The 23,452-nt window shown below is 40.9% G+C and overlaps 1 long non-coding RNA gene across 1 annotated transcript; it reads right to left on the reverse strand.

Moving 5' to 3' along the window:
* Nucleotides 1-16,652: 16,652 nt before the first annotated feature.
* LOC118557239 lies at nt 16,653-22,906 on the reverse strand. The gene is made up of 2 exons (XR_004927734.1): nt 21,205-22,906; nt 16,653-20,915 (listed from the first exon to the last, which is right to left on the reverse strand). It is a non-coding gene; the product is annotated as an uncharacterized LOC118557239 (long non-coding RNA).
* Between the last annotated feature and the right edge of the window lie 546 nt (nt 22,907-23,452).

Below are 23,452 nucleotides of genomic sequence, written 5' to 3' on the forward strand. Positions count from 1 at the left end.
AAGGACTAAGGCCTCCACACATGGGTTGCTGGCTCTACCACTGTGACACTGGTGCACCCAGTCTATTGATTGTTTGTTTATCTTTATGCACTTTTTCTACATTGATGTGCCTTCCCCTAAAAATACGTGGGAAAAGCTCTAAGCTGTTTTTGAGAAATGACATTTCCTTCTTGTGGAAGGAATGCTAAACAATAACTTGCTTCCTAGAGTTATTGAATAAGGAAACAGTGGAGTGATATAGTTCCAGCACTTTTATTGAGAAACAGAGCAGAGATCACTTAGATGGAAAGTAAGAGCACCCCACGGTCCCGCTGCAGTCTGCATCTGTCGTGTCTCTGCCCCTCCTCACTTTCGGCTCTCCCTAATACTACACAGTGGCCTTGGCATGAGACAAAACAAAGACAGTCTATCCTAGACATCCCGCACAGTATCTACGCAACATTTGGCCTTGCAATCAGTGGGCCCATGTGCTCACATGTCCGAGTGGCGTGAGACCAAAGTGACTTCAGAATAATATTCCTATAACATTCCATCCTCATCAGAAAGATAATGTTTTATCTGTGTGATCACACACAACCAAGATGACTCATCGGATGAGTTGGGCAGTGCTGGAGCTTTTAGTACTGATCAACATGAAAACTTCATAGAGTTCACAAGATCAAAGGTTTAGTATTTATCTACAATTTGGGTTTTAACTAATTGAGTTAGGCCTGTTTTAGGTTCCTACGCGCACATCATTTACATTTTTCATTAGACTAGGTAAGCTAAACCTGTTCAGTAACCAAGGTCGTATTCGTCTACTCTATCCCCCACCCTGTAAACCTACTTAGTCCTCCACTTTCCATTCCATGGACAAACATCCATCACTATAGCTTACAAACCCAGGAGTACCAGTAGGGGACATGTGTGGTTTGTGTTGGTTTTTTGTTTTTTTCCCCTGCCTCAGGACGACACAGGTAAATTAGCAACTATGCTATAATCTGGCTAATTTACAATCTGTACAGGAGTATAAGATTGTTCATTAATGTGCACTGTCCTGATTAAATAAATAAATAAATAAACATCACAGGGCCGGCTGGGCCTTTACTCACCAGAAAATGCCATTTCTTCTAAGAGATGATAAAAACTGATGGGACTCCCAGGGAAATCCCGCTCTTGGCCAATCTGAGCAAGAAGACCCCGTATTGGATTTGAAAGTTATCATTACCAAGTATTTTAAGTGTAAGAGCCTGAACTTACATGAGAATCACTATCTTGTATTACTTAATACTGCCAAGGGGAGAAGGAGTTAATCGAGGTATGTGATTATGGGAGTGTGTGTGGTAGTGTGATGTGTATGTTCCCACCCCACGACTTAGAATAAAAAAAACAGTTTAAATAAACAATTATGTTTTATTAGAGCTCTAAGCTCAGAGACTGGTAAATGTAAATGAAATAATAAAATAGTTTGTTTTCATTGAAACAATAGGACAGTAAAAAAAATAAAAATAAAGAAAATTGTCTCCAGTAATTAACATAAAATTATGTTACCAAATAGCGTTCAGAGGCACCTGAACACACCCTGTTCCGGGTGAACCAAACTCTTATTTTGAAATCAACATTAGAAACTCCAAGCCATCAAATATGTCCTGCAACCGTACTAACTGAAATGATGAATCATTTAACAGTTCACCCCGGTTGGAAATGTGTAAACCTTGGTAAGCCAACCCCAATTTACTCACTAGAACTACCAAAGAGGAAACTACCACCACATAAATGAAATAACATGAATGTTACCATTAGTCTAGGCATACACATGCATCACCACCATACAATAAAACAATACAGGCAATAACGTCACGGTGTCCCGACTGTCCATTAACGCAACAGTAAGCACAGTTCCTTTAAATCAAATATCCTTCCTCCGTTCTGTGAGGCTCTGCTCAGTAGGCGCACAAAAGTTCTGTCTTTAAGGTGTTAAAAAACTCCTTAACGCAATGCTGCCTTCCGTGAAGTCAGGTGGCAGGGTATACTCACAGTCCGGTGAAGAGGGGAGAGGGGAGGAGGGAGGAGGAAATGTTCGACCTGTTCGGATCGGAGCAGACCAATGTTCATGGACCCCGGCGCCGTCTTCTCGCCGAGACTCGCCAGCTGTCACCACTCGCACGGTTTCAACATCCGAACTTGTTAGGACAAGGTTGCCTGTCAAACATGGAACTTTACTGCGCCAAACTCCTCTGGTTGCCGGTACCCGCTGCCATGTTTTTCATTCTCTCTTTTCTTCTCCTCATTCCCCGCCTCCCTGTTTTCCCTCCAAACCTGACGTCTTCTCTCATTGGCCGAGCGGCAAGTCACTCTCTTCCCCACATTCCCCCTTTTCAAACCCTGCCACCACCAAGACTTCCCGGCAGCACTGAACCATGTTGATCAATGTCCACTCGTACATTATAGTCCAGGTGTGCCACCGGAGAGCTTTCTCATCTTTTCTTCATCAAACATACACAAAAGTAGCATACAGGGCAAGAACATGAACATGTAACAGCAAAACGGAACATACACTTAATTCAAGATATAGTCTTTGAATCTAAGGGGAAGCTGACCCCTAGAACTTCTCTGGGGCCTAGTAGGTAGAGGCTGATTTTCACCATCAATACTTGACTCATCTGCATCGTCAAAAGACGCATCTGACTCCACTTCAGTACAGTGGTCTCCCATTATACCCGAATGTTCACTATTGTCTTCCCTCCCACTTGTGTCAGCGTCTCTGTGTGGTGTACTGCTGGATGTACTGTGGGTGGGTGAGTGCAGCATTTGAGGCTTCGGGTGAGTGTCAGGCAGTTGTTGGTTAGGAGGGGTAGGGACCGGGCTATGTGGCACATAAATCATGTCAGCATCATCAGACATGAACTCATCTGGGGCCCTACGTGAATGACAGGGTCGGGGACTTTTCTGCAACCTGGGGCACTCGAAAGTGCTGGGCTTCAATTGATCCCTGTGCACTACCCGCGTAGGGCCGCCAGCCTCTGGCTTGATGGTAAAAACTGGCATATCAGGGTGGTTTTGTGCCACCACAAGGAAGGGCTCTGATTCCCATCTATCCTGAATTTTATTTCTCCCTCTTGGGCGATGGTTCCGCAGAAGGACCCTGTCTCCAGGCCTGAGGAGTGCTCCGCGCGCTTTGCGATCATACATCCTTTTCCGTCTTATGGAGGCATCCTGCCCAGCTCGCCGAGCTGCGTCTGCAGCTGTCTGCAGTCGCTGGTGATGACCCAGGACCCATTCATCAATGTTTTCCGCATCGCTCACTTCCAGGTCCTTGCCTCCCAATATGTCCCGAGGTAGCCGTGCATCCCTCCCAAAGAGCAGATAGAAAGGGGAATACCCAGTTGAGCGATGCACATGACTATTATAAGCCAGGGTCAACTCTGGGAGATGTTCTCTCCAGTTTCTTTTCTTTTCAGTGGGGAGGGACCTGAGCATGTCGTGCATCGTTCTGTTAAAACGTTCACACTGGGCATTTCCCTGGGGGTGGTAGGGAGTCGTCCGGCTCTTGGCAATTCCATATACCCGACAGAGATCTTTAATGACACTGGCTTCAAAGTTCCGGCCCTGGTCGGAATGTAACCTGGCGGGACAGCCATAATAAACAAACCAATTCTGGACAATTGCATTGGCAGTTGTCCTTGCCGTTTGATCTTTGGTAGGAACCGCATTGGTGAACCTTGTGAACATATCAGTAAGCACAAGGACATTTTCATACCCCCCGACCGACGGCTCCAAAAGGGTATAGTCCATTGCCAGCACTTCCAAAGGGGCGACAACATTGGTACAAGTCATTGGCGCCTGAGCCTTGGGGAACACGTCTCTTGCGAGTGTACAGCGCTTGCATTGCTGTGCCCAGCACTTGACGTCTTTAGACATAGCGGGCCAATAGTAGCCCCGCCTAAGGGCCTCTAACGTCCCCTTGTCACTGAAGTGTCCCCCATGGTCATGTTGGGTCTCAAACACTGCTCTCTGCAGAGACTCTGGGACAACCAGCTGACACACGTCTTCCCCATCCCTGGGGTCCCGCAGACACCGGAAAAGGACGCCATGCTGAGTTTTCAGACGGTCCCACTGTCCTACAAGCCGCCGCTGTGACCAGTTCATTGCCCGCAAAGCCTCTTTCATTGGCTTCTGACATGCTTTCAGCGCAAGCAGGACCGGGCGAATGCCAGGGTCTTGCATCTGTAGTTCTCGCATCTCCTCCCAGCTACCTCCACATATCTGGCCTCTCACCTTTGACTGGGCTGCTGAGTGAACCGGTACTTCCTTCGCTTCAGCGCCACTAGTTGGCCACAGACAGGCACGCACCTCATCTTCTTTTATGACCAGGAAATCCTTCTCTCTGTCTTCAACCTCTGGCTCCGTACCCACCTGGATACGGGAGAGCACATCTGTATTTTGGTTCATCCTGCCTGGTTTATAGTGAACTTCAAAGTTAAATTCAGCTAACTGGGCCACCCACCTTTGCTCAACTGCGCTGAGGTTGGCAGTCTCTAAGTATCTTAGCGGGTTATGGTCAGTAATGACTGTGAACTTAGAGAAGAGCAGTAGGTCCCGAAACTTTTCAGTTATTGCCCACTTAAGAGCAAGTAGCTCTAGCTTAAATGCACTGTAGTTTCGGTCATTTCTCTCTGAGCCCCGCAGACCCCGACTAGCGAAAGCAATGACCCGCTCGATGCCTTCCTGTTTCTGACTCAAGACCGCTCCCAGGCCTAGACAACTTGCGTCTGTGGTTACGATGAAGGGGAGACCAAGATCAGGGTAGGCAAGTATAGGTGGGGTCATGAGACACTTTCTGAGACTATCAAAGGAAGCCTGGCACTCCTCATCCCACTCAAATAGCTGTGACCTGGCATTTAGTTCACCCTTTTTCTGTTTGCCCATCAGAGCATGTAGGGGCCTTGCTAATTGAGCAAAACGGGGAACAAACCGCCTGTAGTAAGACATAAAGCCCACTACTTGACGGACTTCTTTCACCGATTGTGGGGTGGGCCAGTCTTCCAGGACCTTCACTTTTTCCATATCTACTTGAACCCCTTCTGCCGAGACCACATGGCCAAGGAACTTGACCTCCTTTCGGAACAAGAAACATTTCTTAGGCTTGAGTTTGAGCCCATGTTCCTGCAGCCGACCAAGCACGAGATCTAAGCGCTGCAAGTGGCTTTGGAAGTCCCTCGAGAACACGAGAATATCGTCCAAGTAAACCAGAAGCATTTCAAAAGCCATGTCCCCCAACACAACTTCCATTAGGCGCTGAAATGTTGCGGGGGCGTTACAGAGCCCAAATGGCATGCGGGTCCATTCATACAGCCCGAATGGTGTTGTCACCGCAGTTTTCTCCTGATCCTGGGCAGCTACAGCTACTTGAAAGTACCCGGCAGTGAGGTCCAGAGACGAGAAGAGCTGCGCCTGGCCCAGGGCATCCAACGACTCCTCCACTCTAGGGAGGGGGTACGCATCTCTGTGAGTTACATTATTGAGTCTTCTGTAATCACAACAGAACCGCACTGACCCGTCTTTCTTCATGACCACCACTGCTGGAGACGCCCATGGACTGCAGCTCTCCCTAAGCACTCCCTGTGAAACTAGATCCTGTACATGCTGCTTCACTTCTTGGAACACGTGAGGTGGCACCCGACGATGTCTTTGTTTAATGGGGTGAGCGCTGCCTGTGGGGATACAGTGAGTAACGGTAGTGGTGTAGCCATAGTCCCTATCGTTTTGAGAAAACACAGCATGGTGCTTCTCCAACAGGTGATTAAGCTGATGAACCTGGTCTAGGGTGAGGCCCTGCAGGTCTGCTTGCACAGGGACGGCCAATGGCCCTGGCTCTTCCAGCTTAGGTTGCAGCTGGCTCACAATGGCTTTGACCCGAAGTTCACCTGCTACCTCTTCAAACGCCACCATTTCTTTGGGCAGCACTTTATGTGGCTTATACAGCTCAGCCACTCTAGCTCTTGGAGGCAAAATAATAGGCTTGGGGCTTGGGTTCATTATTCGGACTGGAACCTTCCCACCCACTGAGTTTGCTAAAACGTTGGCTACTAACAGCCCAGGAGGCGTGTTCACAGTGGGTGAAGCCTCCACCAAGACTCTGCATTTTATTTTAGGGGACACCCGACATCGCCCTTCAATGACTGTTTCACTGCGGGGGGGAACGACAACAGCCCGCCTACCTCCTACTTTGACAAAGCCAATCCTCCCATTACAGTCCACTAGTTGGTCCTCCTTGCCCATTTCCACAAAGACACGATGAAGGCTCGCACCCCCACTCCGCTGGCCATGCCTCTCCATCTGCTGCACCCCATCTAAGCTAGCAAATAGGCTACGAAGCTCGCCGAGCACATTCATGCCCAGTATGCCTAAGGCTCCCCCTGTGCTGTCAGTCTGGTCTCGAAGCACAAACACACACTTTCCTGGAAGCTTCTTTCCCAGGCACTCGATATCAGCATACAGACACCCAATTATGGGGATGTCCAAGCCGTTGGCAGCAGTTAGTTTAATCCATTTTGCAGGCGACAGGGTCTTTCCCTCAAACTGCCTTTTAAAGTGAGCCTCGGAAATAGTAGTCACTTCTGAGCCAGTATCTAACAAGCAGCATGTCCTCACTCCATCTATCAGTACATCTATTGTAAAGCAATTGCCGAAAGCATTTTGCGGGTCCCCAATCTGTTCTACCCCGGACTGATCAGCAGGGAGTGTGTTGGGTTTTGCAGTGGCTGTGCTCATTTTTGCTTGCGCCTGCTCAGTCTGCTTTGGCTCAGTAACTAAAGCATTAGCTTGGGGCAGGACCCCCTTTCTCTGTGGGCAGTTACGGCTTGTATGTCCCGGTTGACCACAGGTATAGCAGATCAGTCTGCCCTCTTGGTCTCGTAGAGGTGGCTTTTTCCCTTCCCCTTGAGGGCTATTGTGCTGCGCAGCTCTTTGCAGTGCAGTAAAAAGCTCATCCTGTCTTGCTGCAAGTTTTTGTATGGATTCATGAAGCGACTGCAGTGACAGCCCGGCACAGGAGTTACTTTCCGCAGAAGCAGCGCTTACCGTGCCCCGGTTGGGGTTCTTTGCTGGACCAGCTGACAGACCTTCTTCCTCCTCTGACCAGTCGATGGCGGCCTGCATGAGCTCACTGAATTTTTTAGGTTCCTTCCCCTTGATCTGCCTCTTCATCTCTCTGCGTAAGGAATCGTCATGCAATCCTAACACAAACTGCTCCATGAGCATTGAATCTGGGTCTTGGAAGCGCTTTTCGTCCCGTCTTATTAATTGACAAAGTTTCTCCTGGAGGTCATACGCAAAAGCCCTAATTTTTTCGCCAGCTACTTGCTTGCGGTCGTAGAACTCTCTTAGCCTTGTGCCTACAGGGACTTTGTCACCATACACCTCCTCAAGGATTTTGAACACAGCCTCAGCATTTGTTGAGCTACTCTCCAGCATGAGCTTAACAGTTAGTTTGGCTTCTCCCTTCAGGTGTTGCTTTATGAGTTCCACTTTATCCTCTTCAGGGATTTTACATACTTTAAAGTATGACTTAATTGAAGCTATCCATTCTTCTATACATTGCTCATCACTTCCTTTACTGCCTGTGAAATCTGTGCACTTTCTATCTCTCTGTATGTAGACAGTAGGTTGGTTTTTCTGTTCAAGTACCACTTTTGCCATCGCCATAGCCTCTCTTTGTTCTTTTCTGGCCTGTTCAAGTAGTGCCGTTTGTTCTCTCATATGCGAGGATTGTTCATGAAACCTTGCTTGGAGTTCTTCAAACTGCGCCCGCAGCTGATTCATTTCTTCTGAGTCTGACATTTTAACTGGGCTTGCTAATAAGTAACACAGATATTCGTGCTGTTCGTGTACGCCAAATGTAAGAGCCTGAACTTACATGAGAATCACTATCTTGTATTACTTAATACTGCCAAGGGGAGAAGGAGTTAATCGAGGTATGTGATTATGGGAGTGTGTGTGGTAGTGTGATGTGTATGTTCCCACCCCACGACTTAGAATAAAAAAAACAGTTTAAATAAACAATTATGTTTTATTAGAGCTCTAAGCTCAGAGACTGGTAAATGTAAATGAAATAATAAAATAGTTTGTTTTCATTGAAACAATAGGACAGTAAAAAAAATAAAAATAAAGAAAATTGTCTCCAGTAATTAACATAAAATTATGTTACCAAATAGCGTTCAGAGGCACCTGAACACACCCTGTTCCGGGTGAACCAAACTCTTATTTTGAAATCAACATTAGAAACTCCAAGCCATCAAATATGTCCTGCAACCGTACTAACTGAAATGATGAATCATTTAACAGTTCACCCCGGTTGGAAATGTGTAAACCTTGGTAAGCCAACCCCAATTTACTCACTAGAACTACCAAAGAGGAAACTACCACCACATAAATGAAATAACATGAATGTTACCATTAGTCTAGGCATACACATGCATCACCACCATACAATAAAACAATACAGGCAATAACGTCACGGTGTCCCGACTGTCCATTAACGCAACAGTAAGCACAGTTCCTTTAAATCAAATATCCTTCCTCCGTTCTGTGAGGCTCTGCTCAGTAGGCGCACAAAAGTTCTGTCTTTAAGGTGTTAAAAAACTCCTTAACGCAATGCTGCCTTCCGTGAAGTCAGGTGGCAGGGTATACTCACAGTCCGGTGAAGAGGGGAGAGGGGAGGAGGGAGGAGGAAATGTTCGACCTGTTCGGATCGGAGCAGACCAATGTTCATGGACCCCGGCGCCGTCTTCTCGCCGAGACTCGCCAGCTGTCACCACTCGCACGGTTTCAACATCCGAACTTGTTAGGACAAGGTTGCCTGTCAAACATGGAACTTTACTGCGCCAAACTCCTCTGGTTGCCGGTACCCGCTGCCATGTTTTTCATTCTCTCTTTTCTTCTCCTCATTCCCCGCCTCCCTGTTTTCCCTCCAAACCTGACGTCTTCTCTCATTGGCCGAGCGGCAAGTCACTCTCTTCCCCACATAAGGATCTGTAATCCCAATCAGATCCTGGTTCTTCCTATATCAAATCAAAAGACTGCATAAACCGTAGATCTTGGTGTGTGTCCGAAGCAGTCAGTTTCCATTTTTTAATCACAAAACCATATTGATTAACATGATACAACATCACAGTGTAGATGTCATACCACAGAAAATCCAAAAAGATCATGTAAGTCAGTGGAACAGAGCAGTTGAAAAAACAGTAACACAATATGAGACGAGTCCGTATGTTAAGAATGCAAAGTTAAGAAAACCTTTAGGCCGTTCAGAACACATGGCAGGCATGAATCTAATCACGCTTAAGTGATCGGTTTAGGGTTCTCAGGCAACCCCCCTTCGCTTCAGAATAAGAAATCCGAGTTCTCTGGCTTCTTTTCCCTCTCATCCTCTCCTTGTTTCCCGCTTGAAGAAGATAAATGAGCTGGATGGTAATGAGTTTTTCAGTTCTGGCTTGGGCAACAAGCATTTTACTCCCAATGAAGATGGTTGGCAGATACAAAGCTTTGTCTTCTGTCCAGAACCAGAAGCAAATGTGTAATTAGTGTTCTTATCAAACTCCCATTCATGTGTCATTTATTAAAAATGTCCCTCATGCACTTTCATATCCAAGATAATCCTGTGCACAATTATTTAGTTCTCAGCTTAAAATTCTGCAATTTAATTGTTTTTTTTTCTCTCCCTTTCCCCCCCAATTTTTACCTAATTTAATTATTGTAACAGATGACCTGTTCAATGTGGCCTTCTGATATTTTGACGCTTTTCAAAATTCCACTTTAGCTGCATTAAAATTCTAAGTCAAAATCTCTCTTAGAAAAGCAATTCATATTCAATTTCATACAGTTTGATCAAAGCCAAAGCACAGTTTCTTATATCTATTAAAATCAAAGACCATGTATATCTAAAACTTTTCAAATGGACCGGTTTGAAATGAACCGTTATTGTTACAAGCAATATCATAATCTCAGTAATTTTTATATTACCTTAGGGCTAAAAACAAGTGATAGGGTTTCTGCCTAATTTTGTAGTACAGTAAACCCAACAAGCTTGTATGTACAGTAGGGTGACCAGACGTCCCCGATTTCCGGGGACTGTCCCCGTTTTGAACCACCTGTCCCCGGCTACAGCTGTCCCCGGAAATGTCCCCGATTTTACCGAGGGGGAAAATGTGTTACGGTAGCTGGTTGCGCTGCGCGCACCACTAGATGGCGGTAATGATCCTTTTGGATGTCAGATGCCATTAAAACGAAGAGGAAGAGGAAGAAGAAGAAGAAAAGGAAGAAGAGCGCACCACTTTTAAAACAGAAGAAGAAGAAGTGGAAATTCGTTGTTACAGGGGGAGCTGCCCTGTGTCATGGTACGTATTTGGATCGGGCTGATCCTGTGATAAATGTTTGGTTTTTGTCCAGGTTAAAAATTATCAATAAAAAGTAAGACAAGACCACGAGTTGCTGCTCACATCAGTAAAAGACACTTGGATAAAATGTAACAGAATAATTGAAAACTCCTTGTGAGGCGCTAAACTGGTACGCTGGTTCTCCAGGGATCAACAAGGGTTCCTCTAAAGATGTTTTAGAACTGATTGGTGAGCTTTGGTTTATATTTCAGATAGTTATAAGTAGAGTTATTACAAGTTGTTTTGCTGATTTATGAGCATAGACTTCCAGGCTTAGGTTCAGCTTTTCTACTGCTCACTTTGGATATATGAAAGCTCCTCATGAAAAAATAGGAGTCAGTAACAGGAGAACTGAATGAAACAAGATCTACATGATCTGAGAATGATGGAGGAAGAGATAACCGCCTGTTTAATGTCCATTTATTATGTTGTTTTTGCTTGTAGCTCCAAATATTGTGGTAAATAGATTTGTAGTGTTTAATCATTTGATATAATAAAAATAACAATAATTGGAAGTTTTCACGTTGTACATTCTAATGTTTTTGGAACTGATTTTAATTATATAATGTCTGTTTTAGAATAATGTAAGATTGATACAAGAGGAGAGAGAAAGAAGATAGGAAGTCAAAAAGCAGATTAAATGAGAATTGAGGAAAACAGGAACACTGATGGAAAGAACGATTGATAATGGAATTTTTTTTACTTAGAGCATTAATAAAGTTCAAGTGATAAAGCGTTGACATGATTTAAGTGATAAAGTAACGTATTGAGTAATGTAGTGTGTGAAGTATACTATGTAAAACAGAGTGACTCAGGTTTGAGTTGAGAAGCCTAATTGTCTGACGATATAACCTCTTTCTGAGTCTCTGCATTGAACATGAGTTTCACTGCACTTTCCTTGCTGTGGCAGAATGAAGAGGCAGATTAGTTGTATTTTTTCTTGTGTTTTAAAAATTTCTGTTCTGCACATAATATATCCTCTTCTCGTCTTATTTTATCCAGACCTCTGGATACCGTGGCTGATGGCTCTTCAGACACAGAAGGCCTTGAAGAAACCAGAGATGATCTCATGTTAGCTGACTCACTGACTGGAGTTATCTCACCTTATAGGAGCAAACAATATACTGGCACATCAACTACTACCATACACATAATGTAGTTATACACACTTTGTGTAAGTTTATACATGCTCATGCTGCACACTGATCCAAGGGGTCTCCAAGTCTGTGCCTTTGTTTCACCTCACATCACCAAAACCCATTTTCTTGTCCCAAACAGGCTCCATGCACAGCTCCACTTCTTCCTGAAGCTCAGCAGCTCCTGATTAATCCAGGTGTGTCTGACCTCAGTAACCAGCCAGACACACCTGGAATAATCAGCTTGTCCAGTGATGAAAGACAGGAAACAAAAGAGCTGCTGAGAATCAGGAAGTAGTGGAGCTGTGCTTATAGCCCATTATGGAAAGAAATTAATCTGCTTATTTGAGATGCACAGGCCCCTGATGTGGCCAGGTGACAATAAGAAACATGTATCACCCTTTACCTGCGGGCTTGACCTCTACTTCTTTTTGATGTTAATGCAGAAAAACCTACTTCTCATAGGTATGTAGACATGAACAGAATAAGTATTTGTTGCACTTTTTTAAAAGGTGGAGGAACTCTGTCTTCACAGAGAGCCACAGTCTAAATGTTTGTATTTATTGGTTTTTCTTTTCCTTATGTCACTCTACCCTTAGGAGGTGGCCGAGCTACACAAAATTTAAAAACCCTGCTAACCACCTTGGACCCCTCCACTCCCACCCCCATCACTTTGCCTCAACCCAAAGTTCTAGTTTTCTATTAACACTATTTATTAATTGTATTCATCTTATGATATACTAAAAGTGTGGAGAGGATTATTCCTGGCTTTTACACTTGATTTTTGTTGTTTAAATATTAATAAATATGTAAAAATAAATGAAACCATTACTGTCCCCGTTTCCTAATTTCATGTTGATGAGATGTATTGATTTTTATCCACGAGCAAGAAATGTCCCCAGATTTGATTTCAGAAATCTGGTCACCTTAATGTACAGCTTATTGTCAGTTCCACATGTCATAAATGTTATTTGTTAACACCACTGAGCTCTATAATACACTGGAGTGCTGATTTTGCCGAAAAACTGAAGTCACTGGCCGCCATCTTGCTCCTCCCTACTCTCCCAGAACACCATAGGATTTGGTTGCAATAACAAGCAGTTTTCTGGCTGAGTGAAAACGTTTTACAGGTAATTCTACAGTCAGTGGATGTACTAACACTATCAACTACTAGGAAATTAGGTGCTGAAATATTTTACATGTTATTCATATTAAATATATATATATGTATATATAAGTATGTGTATATATATATATATGTATATATGTATACACATATGTAAATATATGTTTTTGTATATTGTTATTTATATATTTATAAATGTTAAACATATATATTTAAATGAATATAATGCAAAATATTTCAGCACATGACTTTCTCAGTACTTGATAGTTTTAGTAAATAACATAAAACTATATGGCATTTGACATTTTAAAAGTCTTAAGCCCCCCCTGAACATGAGAAAATCCTCGTTATTCGATGCTGTAGCGCACATATTCCCTAGTTACTGGGGGGAAATAGGGAGTACCAATATGGCGGCTGGTGGCTTCAAAGCGACTCGTTCAAAAAGACGGTGATTAGCACTCCAGTGTATAATATAGCTCAGTGGTTAACACCGATTGTCTGCTAGCCAAAATGCTATTGGCTTCTGTTAACATCCGGTTCCGGACATTCAAAACAAGCTTGTTTTGAAGCATAACGCTTGTTACTTTCGCTCCACATCGGCCCATAGAGCTATGAGCCTTATTCTCGCAATAATATTGAATATTAATGTCGGTTTAAAGGCATTTTGGTAACTTTAAAGTAATCGATTTTAGCGACCGATCGCCGCAGCGCCCCCTAGCTTCCGGAGGTATCATTGCATTGATAAATTCAAGCACTTCAAAGGTAATCATTTTACTCAGCAAATCACTCCTCAAAATGTTATTTCCTCAAATAATGTTTTGTTTAACTCAAGATTTGCATTATGAATGGATTGAAACACATGCCAGAGTTTTTCCTAAGTTAGTTAAGATAATTTAACTCCATTTCATGCTTTTGGATCAGATCTGCAGTGAACAGGATTCACAGAATTATTCTGATTATGATCAACCACTTTTGTTTTGTCTTTTGTTTACTTTTGCATATAAATAGTTCCTTAGCTTAGCGTCTTTTATCTTTATTTTGATTAGTAGTTTAGTTAAGTTTCACTAGCCTACTAGAGAGGATTTATTAATCGAAATATTGTGTTAATTCAGATAAACAGCATTATATAGTGATGTTCTCTGGATGTTCATTTTATTTCTGTTATTAAATTCTTGAGCTTGAAAAGAAGTTGTCACTCCTTTATTCTATGTGTGTACAGGTTTTGCCGTTAAAAGATCGCTAATGCTCGAATTCATCCCTTTCAACCATCGTCTTGATATCAGCTTAAGAGCTGATCATCACCAGACAATACTTAACAGAGTTATTTAATAAACATTAAATAACTTCAAACAGTGTATAATTGCACAATGCCACCTTTCAGCTTCAGATCCTTGGTGTCATCCTGGACAGCCTCTCCATCCTGTCATTCACTTTCCACATCCAGAACATCACCTGGATAACTTTTATCTCTGCAGCATCAAGTTCTTCCTTCACACTTTAGCCAAACTGGTCCACAGTCCACTTTACAGTTTCAGCTCCTGTCCCTCCCCGTCATCCACAAAACCTCCATAAACTACAACTAGCACCAAAGACAGCAGCTTCCATCACTACACCATCTACTTCACACCTGTACATTAACTCCATGGCTCCCTGTCACATTAAGGATAAACATATCCTATGATCATACAAGGCTGACCACAGCCATGGACAATGCTGGACACACAACCAACACTATGATCACTGTAGAAGTTTGATAAACATCATTAAGGTCATTCTGACCTGGCTCTCAGCAATGGGAGTAAAGAAAGGAAACATCTGGATGTGGAGTGTTATGGAAATATAATCATATATATATATATATATATATATATATATATATATATATATATATATATATATATATATATATATATGTATAATAGTGTAGCTTAAAGTAATACAGATGTTAACTTTAACCCAGTAACCTAAAGAAATGGATGTGTGTGAAAACAAAGGGTGCATGCAAACTTCAGATAGATACCAGGAGCAGGAGGCACCAAGGCCATATCACAGTCTTGTAAGTGATAACGCTGTTAAAATGTTTGCATGAGGGTGTATGTTGTTGCAGTCAAACTCCCAGGAACCAAGCTAGGAGATAGATTATATATATATATATATATATATATATATATATATATATATATATATATATATATATATATATATATTAAAAGGAGACCCTCTGCGCGCGCAAGGCGTTGTCTGTCTTGATCGGTTTAACAATTTTATTTTGGTTTAAATGGGATCCATCGTGTGAATGATTAGAAGCTCCGGTCTGAGTCTGTCTCTGTGTGTGCGCGGCTTCAAAGTCTCTTGTGTGTGTGTGTGTGTGTGTGTGTGTGTGTGAACGGGTGGTTACGCATGCGTATGTGTGGCTGTGAATAGCTTTGCACATGTTCTTTTTGCGGTGGAAAAATACTGAGTCAGGAAGCTGTGTATAGCCGGTTACAATAGCCCGGATCATGGCGGGAGCTTTTGATCAGGAGTTTCAGGATGATGCAAGGGGATCTGCCCCTTGGACGTCCTTGGGTGAACAAGTAGTAGCGCTGATAGGTTTTGTTGAAACGCATGAAAAGTTAGATAAAAAGACCCAGTCGGCGTGGAGACAGAAAGTGCTTGGAGCCGTTACAGCAGAAGAGAAACGGCTGGAACACAGCGAACCCCTGGGCAAGTATTTGGTGAAACAATATGCTAAAAGTAAGAAACACCTTAATGATTGTTTTCAAAAACAAACATCTTTTGGTTTGTTGCATTTTGGGAAGCGTGATCAGGAAAAGGCAGATAGTGTGGGAGAGGACTTAACCTTAAAAAACAGACAGACGAGACCAGACACCACAGCTTCTCTTCAGTGACCAGCAGGGGGATTAGTTTATTCTGGACTTACATTCATCTTCATTTCACAGAAGTCCCAACAATCCCAACAATATGGGGTAACTTTCAGCCTTTATAGGGATACAGTATGACGTAGATGGGAACATGACATCTTACTGTGTACAGGCGCTGCTCTGGACCAAAAGCCCTCCCTCCCTAGTTGGAGGGGTGTGTGTGTGAAATGGTGTGTGTGCTCTTCCATTTCTAGGAAGTCTTATAAACAGATCTTTGGAAAAAGATAGTAGGAGCCAAGAGTAGTTCAACTAAAGTTCCTTTGGCCTTACTTTACCTTGTTGTGATTCAGTGAAACATTCTAGAACTAATCATTCTTTGGGCCGTGATTTCAGTTATTAAGACAAACAGGATTCAACCTTGACAATAATAAAAGATCAAGCTGTTCTCTTCAGTTACATATTGATGAATTCTTCCATACATGCCCCTTGGCTCACTTACGTGAGCCATATCAAGGGAAAATCACACTGGGAACTATAAGAAAAATGGAATAATGTAAATGTGGAGTAATAGAGGAATATAAAAGGGTAAAAATACTTGCTTTGATTATCAAACAGAAAAAAGAACAAAGAACAATTGGTAATGTATGGTCGTAAATGTAGAATAAAATAAAAACATGCACTCAAATATATACGAATGTACAAAGTGTCCATTGTTTTTCCATAGGCCAGTTATTTCTGACCATATGCAACCGAAAAATCCCTGTCGCTGGTATTTATGTGTTTATTCAGGGTAAAAACTGTTGCATGGACCCCTCCCCCACGGGCGTCTGCCAGCCGACCACCTGACCGACCAGCATGGCTCAGAAACCCAGCCATGGCACTCACAATGTCGTCAAAAGACATAAACATCTTAAAAATAACAGGAAAGAAGACAAACATATTAAGCAAAATTAAAAAAAATTAGAATAGTATAATATCATCATTTAGTTTCTATGGTTACCACCCAAAAACATCTACCTAAAAATATGCCCATCATACACCTTATCATAAATCAAAAACTTCAGGGATTTAGCATGGCATAGATAAAAAACAGAATTTATAACATGTGGTGGGATTGGCAGCTTCGTAGTGTGGCAAATTTCTTGTCCTCATGTCGCTGACACCGTATGTCGCTCTCCAGGGTCCTTTGATTAAATTGCACTGCTTTCTTACAGTCCTGGTGCAGGGCCCCCTCTGTTGCAAACATCATGCCTCTGAGTCCCTTAGTCCAGCACACAAAGAGGGACCAGGCCCTTCTACGTCCCTGGGTCGCCCTAGGGGGACAGGAAAAAACTAACCAGTATCGTATATTACAATGATTTCCCAGCTCAGAGTCTTCACTAGTCTCATGATGATATCCTTAAAATGTCAATGGGGCTAATGTACATTTTCTTTAACATTGATGTTTAGTGTCCATCTGATTTCATTTCAGTTTTATCTCAACTCATACTGAGTATAAGTTGTAAGAATTCACTAATAACCTTACAACACTCTGTGTATACGTAATTGCACCTTAACTTATCCTGCAACATGATCTTTTTGTGTGTATTCGACTTGAACTTCCAAACTTAAATACCTTCCAAGATCGCTCACCTGAAAGCGTAAATCAATACAAAAACAACAACTATGCCGACTCAATTAAAAACAAAATATTAAGAACATAGAGAACAGAATGGTTGAAAATAATGTAGAATGTTCAGCCACAGCAGAACATGCAACCTGTAGCAGCTAAAGCAATGTTCTTACTGAAAAAATGTTCGAATTGTTTTCTAATAACATCACCTTTTCTCATTATATTATCAGCCCATACATGAAAGTCTGCTTCGGTGACAATTCATCCCATCCTCCATGAACCATGCTCCACTCCAGGACATAGGAACAGTAGAAAATAAAATACATGAGCACATTTAGAACTGAAAGTCCACATCAACGGCAAAATAGTGACTTTACACATATTTATCAAAAAAGGTTTAACAATGTCCTCATTTGTCACAAAATCATTCATCAAAATTCACAATTTAGAAAAGATATGTTCACAGGGCTTACTCCGCCAGTACACAGATTCAGCCATTCTCCTGTACAAATCTGCTCTCTGTCTGCTCCCGAAAGATATCTCTAACAGAAATATCCATCTTTACGATTAAAATTTAGTGACCAGGGTTTTCATGCATGATAAAGAAGCAAAAGTAGAAGAAAAGAAGAAGAAGTGTTAGAAGTTAAGGCCCCCTTTTCCTTCCAGAACTTAAGTAAAACTAAGTGATATGTTTCAATTCTCTGTTGTTCAGGAATTTAGAAAAAAAAGTTTCAATTATTCATTACTCTGTACTGCACTGCAATCCTAATCCAAAAATGTAACCGACTGCTCAGATTCATTCAAAAATGTTTAGTTTAAACCACTAAATAGTATTTACTTCCACGTGAGTCGCCCTTACCACGTTGAGTTTAACTTCTTATTTAGTGTTAATTAATGTACTCCCACTAGTCTTAAGCAAGTATGCCAATAACTTCTAAACACCCCCCTTATGTCCTTAACCACAATATTATGATCAGAGTGTTCATCAGAGTAACTGTAACCGCTTGATTTCTACTTTCCTCTAATACAATATACATGTTGCCTATTTACCCTTTAAATGCCGTATGTATTAAGTTATTGTTGGTGCTTCAAACATCTAAAAATTCAATGTTTTCTGTCTAAACGCTATCATTGATTTAGAAGCAGAAGACCCTGTCTTCTCTCTATTCTTGCCTGCACTTTACAGAGAGGTTTTCCCTTTTATAGTTTGTTATACTGTTCCTGGATCATCAGTTTCTAAACCTACCTCGACTTTAATACAATAATTTTACCTTAAACCTGATCGTGTGCTAATCATTCAGACTAGATTTGATGTGGCTACAACCCTCATAGAAATTACCATTCCTGGATTTGTAATTTGAAAGTGTTCCCAGATGTAGGACTTCAGATATTGTGAACACGTAATGGCTCTTTAAAGCTTGGAACATTCTGAACTGAACGATTCCCTATTTAAACAGAGCGATGAGTTTCAATATAAACATCAACTCCTTTATTCCTTGGTGAGTCCGTCCTTCTCAGCCAGTGACTCATTAATGTGCGAGCGGTTGACAAGAATATTCAAGAATAAATACCTTTACTCCAGCTTTCTCAAAAACCCTCTCATTCTAATCTGTTTTAGTTATCATGATTTTACATAGGTCTGAGATTTTATGGTCTGTATTGGTCACGTCCTCTCCATCTGCCGCTTCTTTTCTTCAACTCCAAATTAGACACTAATAACCAGTATGCCGCTTTATTGAATGCTTAACTCATGTTTTGTCACTTTATTCCTAAGTGGTCCTCGTATGTGTTAAAGTCTTTGTGTAACTGTAACTAAGCAGCCAGATAGTGTCCAGATGTCTCCAGCTGTTGGCAGCCCGGTCTTCACTCCTGGTAAACGTTTTGGCTCAAAAGCACAAACCGACCGATTAATTCCGCTACTTGACTTATCTTTGGAACACTACAGTTAAACAATGTTATCGCTCTCTTTACTCCGAGGTCAGTCCGACCTCACTAATGTTTACCAAACTTCTTTCCAAACTTGTGAATGAACAACTCTTCATCTCCATCTTAAGGTATTTGTAACGACTACTTGTCTATGAAAGCTCAAAAGTGAACAAACAAGAAATAAATGTTAATCAAATAGTCACTTAATGAATAGTTTTACGCAGCGTTTCTCACATAGTAGGATAAACTGTCAATGTTTTTCTAACTGTCGGCTGCTATGGGATAATTATAAGGGACGCTAGGATGAAATAAATTCAGAGACTAGGCAGACATAGACTGCAGCGGGACCGTGGGGTGCAATTACTTTCTATATATGTAATCTCCGCTCTATTTCTCCATAAAAGGTTTGGAACTTCAACCAGTTTTTCCCTCTTTTAGTAACTCGGGTAATTTAGTTAGAATTGTTTATAATTCCATTCACAGTACTAAAATATAACTTACACATGAACCTTTTGTCCTTATCCTTTTTCGCAATTCCAAGATTAATCAAATATGTTTTGTTCTGCGTATACTTATCCTGTTCAATTTGCCTGTTGTAAATCTGTGGAATTTACACATTTTCTGCAAGATAATTTGCTTTTACAACCATAAATACTTTATAAATCAGCATGTGCACAGTTAGGAAAACTGTTTTTTTTTTTTTTTTTTTTCCACATAGTAGTTTGTTGCTTGTCCAACTGTTTGGATAATTGTGCAATAAGAGTTGCGTACCATTGCCAGGTGTAATGAGTTTAATCCAGAGTCATAAGCACAAAAAAAAAAAAAGAAAGAAATGTAATGAAAGGAAAATTCCTCAGAGACAGACGGGACTCAGGCTATGTTCTACCTTCTCTTGTCGTTTCCTGTTTACACATTCTTTATGAAATAGCGTATAACTCGTCTTTTTCTTTCTCATCCTTTTTATAGAGAAGTACCTAGGTTTTATCTTCCTTTTAAGTAGAATTATGGCAGAGTTAATAGGAACGTCACATTGAAACTTCAGGTCTCCTCCAAGTTTAAGATAATTCAGGCTAATGTTTGCTTCTCTTTTAATAATGATAATATTTCAGTTTCGAGAAAAAAGTAACCTTATTTAAAATACTTAAAATTTTGTTTCAGCAATGTAACCCAATTTACTACTCAATAACTAGTTTAACATTGTTTATTTTCAGTTTTCTTTGCCGAGGAAATATCTGTACAGAAGTTGGGAAAACATCTAAGGTCTGTGTGTCCTCGCTAGCGAGGCAAAGGGAGCAAAAGTCCAGAACATGACACCCTGTGTTTACCAACAGAGGTCAACTGTTAAGATAAAGTTATCTGTTGATCAATGTTTGTGGAACTGTTCCCAGAAATAGCTAAATAATCTTCCACATCTTGTTCGTATAACAGTAGTTATTCCCATTTCTTTTTAATAAAAGTTGAGTTCCCTTTTTCCTAAGTTATTGCCTGGAAACCTACTTTCCTCAAAGGTAAGACCTAGATTTAAGTTATAATATTAGTTTTCTATGTCCTACCGGTATGATCACAAGCATCCATGTGACCTTAAATAATATGTTTACGCGAACAACTATTACACTAACCTTTTGACAACGTTTTGCCAGAGAGATCTATTTAAGTTACTTGAAAATTTGATTGCTTAAATCAGAGGTTGACATAAGTCTGATTTTCACTTTATAATTTATCATACCGTCTCTCCATGCTCAATTTACAGCTGTTCTTCTCGTCTTTTTTTGATGTCTTCCATCAGAAAAAAGGGTGGCCAGAACCGGACAGAATCTCAATTTCTGAAAAACAGGACTGAAGACAGAACAGTTAGTGCTCTCAATCAGGACTGAGTTGTTAATGCCAAGCATGCAATCAAAACCTGGTCCTGTCATTACTCTATTAAATCCGGTCATTTACTCTTTTTTTATTTTGGCTGAGTCTGTTTACCCGGTGAGAAACTCAATTTTCAAATGAAGCATTTACAAATACACCATGTATCTTTTTACATTAGGATTTTTTATAGTTATACCAAAAAACGGGTTGCTGTCACAGATTGATTCACTTTTACTCAAGGTTTTAATTACCGAAATAAAATAATCACTGAACTGAGCAGAGGCTTGTGATATGTGTTTCTTCGCAGAATTTGTTCCAAACCACTTTAAGAATATTAGTATAATAGCAAAGAGAAGTTAGTAATAATAACATGTCCTTCTTGTCTAAAGTTTAAAGGAAATAAATAAAAGTACTTAGTTATTAGGGTTCAATACTATTTCTGAAATTTCTTCAAACCAAATTCTTTTACTTTATGACTCTAATCTTATTCTACTGTTTATGTAGTTTAACAATACTTGCAGAATAATTCTGTTTTCAAATACATAAGTTATTGGTTTCCTAATCAACTCGTGTCATTTAATCATAATGTGATACTCTAGTGTTGAATACTTAATTTGTTCTGTAATGCTCAAAACCTGCTATCCTCTTCTTAAAAGTGCCTATTTCCTAATTAACAGTGCATGAGGTAATTAATTACTTTGTCATAGGAGAACCCATCGTCTTTATTATTCAACACTCTGCTGGTTGACCTTCAAAGGAATAAAATAAAATGTTAACTTTACTGGGGAAGGGGAATTTTTCTGTTAATAATTACACTGGACAATTCAATTTTAGCCACTTATGTAATTTTGTTACTTTATAGTAACTAGTTGCCATTCTCAATATTTGTTTTACTTTACCTCCAGAATTAAATGAATTGATTGGATTGTGCTAATTCTTGTGGTGGACCTTCAGTCACTGGGTTTTCACAAACATCAGCTCTCTTCCATGGCATTCTGTCAACGGATGTGGAGACCGCTTCCTTTGCTCAGCCGTGTTTCCTGACGGCCTGAGCGTCCTTCGCTGCTCCATGTCTGAGCAGGCACTGAGCCAGTGCTCTGGAATCCATGCAGGATTCCTGCCGAGGAAGATTTTGTTCTGGTTCTCCGTGTTGACAAACTTCAGGTTATACCATCACCAGTCAGCTGCTTCATTAGGCATTTCTCCTTCAGTGCCATTTCAGTATGTGCAACCCTTTTCATCAGATCCACCATTTAGAGATTAATGAGTTGATTCCTTAAGTTTTCTTATGTTCTATTTTGTTCATTACTTCCCCTGTACCGAAATTAACCAATTTTCTGAAGTCATTTTATAATTTTGGATGTTATCACATAAATTCACAGAGGTTTCCCAATGGCAAAATAATTAATTCACCATCCTACTTCTCACTTTCACTTATTTTTTTATAATTTTTTTTTAAGGATGACAATTATCACAACCTATTCTTTGACAACTCTAATTCTATTCAAATTAGACCTTATTAATCACTGTAAATGCTATAATTTCAGCTGTTTCTTACATTAAACTTGTATTTTAATAATCAGTCCCAATGGTGAACCAACCAAAAGAGAACTCATTTAGAAGTACCTTTTGATCACAAGCCTCCTTTTCAGTTTCCCTGTTTAAGTTGTTGTTAATTATCCAGATTTCCCATATTCTTTAAATTTTATGGTTTATTGACTCATAGTGATTCGACAGACGTCAAATATGTTGGGGCCCTGTTTTTTCTAGGGTCGCCCATGTGCAGTCGGGAGTCTCAGCCCCCCTTCTGCTGTTCTCCTCTCCTCTCTGCTGTTCGCTCTCAGAGCTCTGCAGCTCCTGGCATTGTGTCAATCATGGAATTTAGGAGTGGAGAGGCACAACCACTTCCAAAGTCTTTGCATAACCGCAAAGTTCAGTAATATTTACACTTTAATTATCTAAACCATTAACTCAAGTAAATGTTACCTTAAATATACCCAAGTCTAATTGTAGCACCCCACTGCTCTGTCCGCTAGTAACTGGGACAAGAACTTAAACTCACTGGTGGGGTGGCTATTTGGGTTCGTTAAGTTCTGGTAGTTACCACGCAGGTTTACCAATTTCGAGTAATTCCTTACTGGTTCAATTACCCTACACTCCTTTTATGTAATATAAATAACTCCAGACAACCAGCTACCGGAACAGTTTCTTTTAATAGGAACTTTGGAAAAATAAAACCTTAGCTCCTCAACTCCCCAAAAGAATCAAAACTTAAACATAGAGCAAGGTCATTACTGTTTCCCTGAACAAAATAAAGCCGATAAGGCACTTTTTCTTTTCAATACCTTATGTTCCACTCACTTCCCCTTTGTGTTTTTTTTAAAAAAAAAAACTTACTTTTTAACAGTTGTGTTACTTTAACCAGAATTCCGTTTTTTTTTTTTTTTTACCAATAGAACTCCATACATTTATCCAACATTTACAGTTCTAAAACACAATATCACACATGGGCCCAT

Source organism: Fundulus heteroclitus, chromosome 22 (genome assembly GCF_011125445.2).
Source record: "Fundulus heteroclitus isolate FHET01 chromosome 22, MU-UCD_Fhet_4.1, whole genome shotgun sequence".
In the NCBI taxonomy this organism is placed as follows: Eukaryota; Metazoa; Chordata; class Actinopteri; order Cyprinodontiformes; family Fundulidae; genus Fundulus; species Fundulus heteroclitus.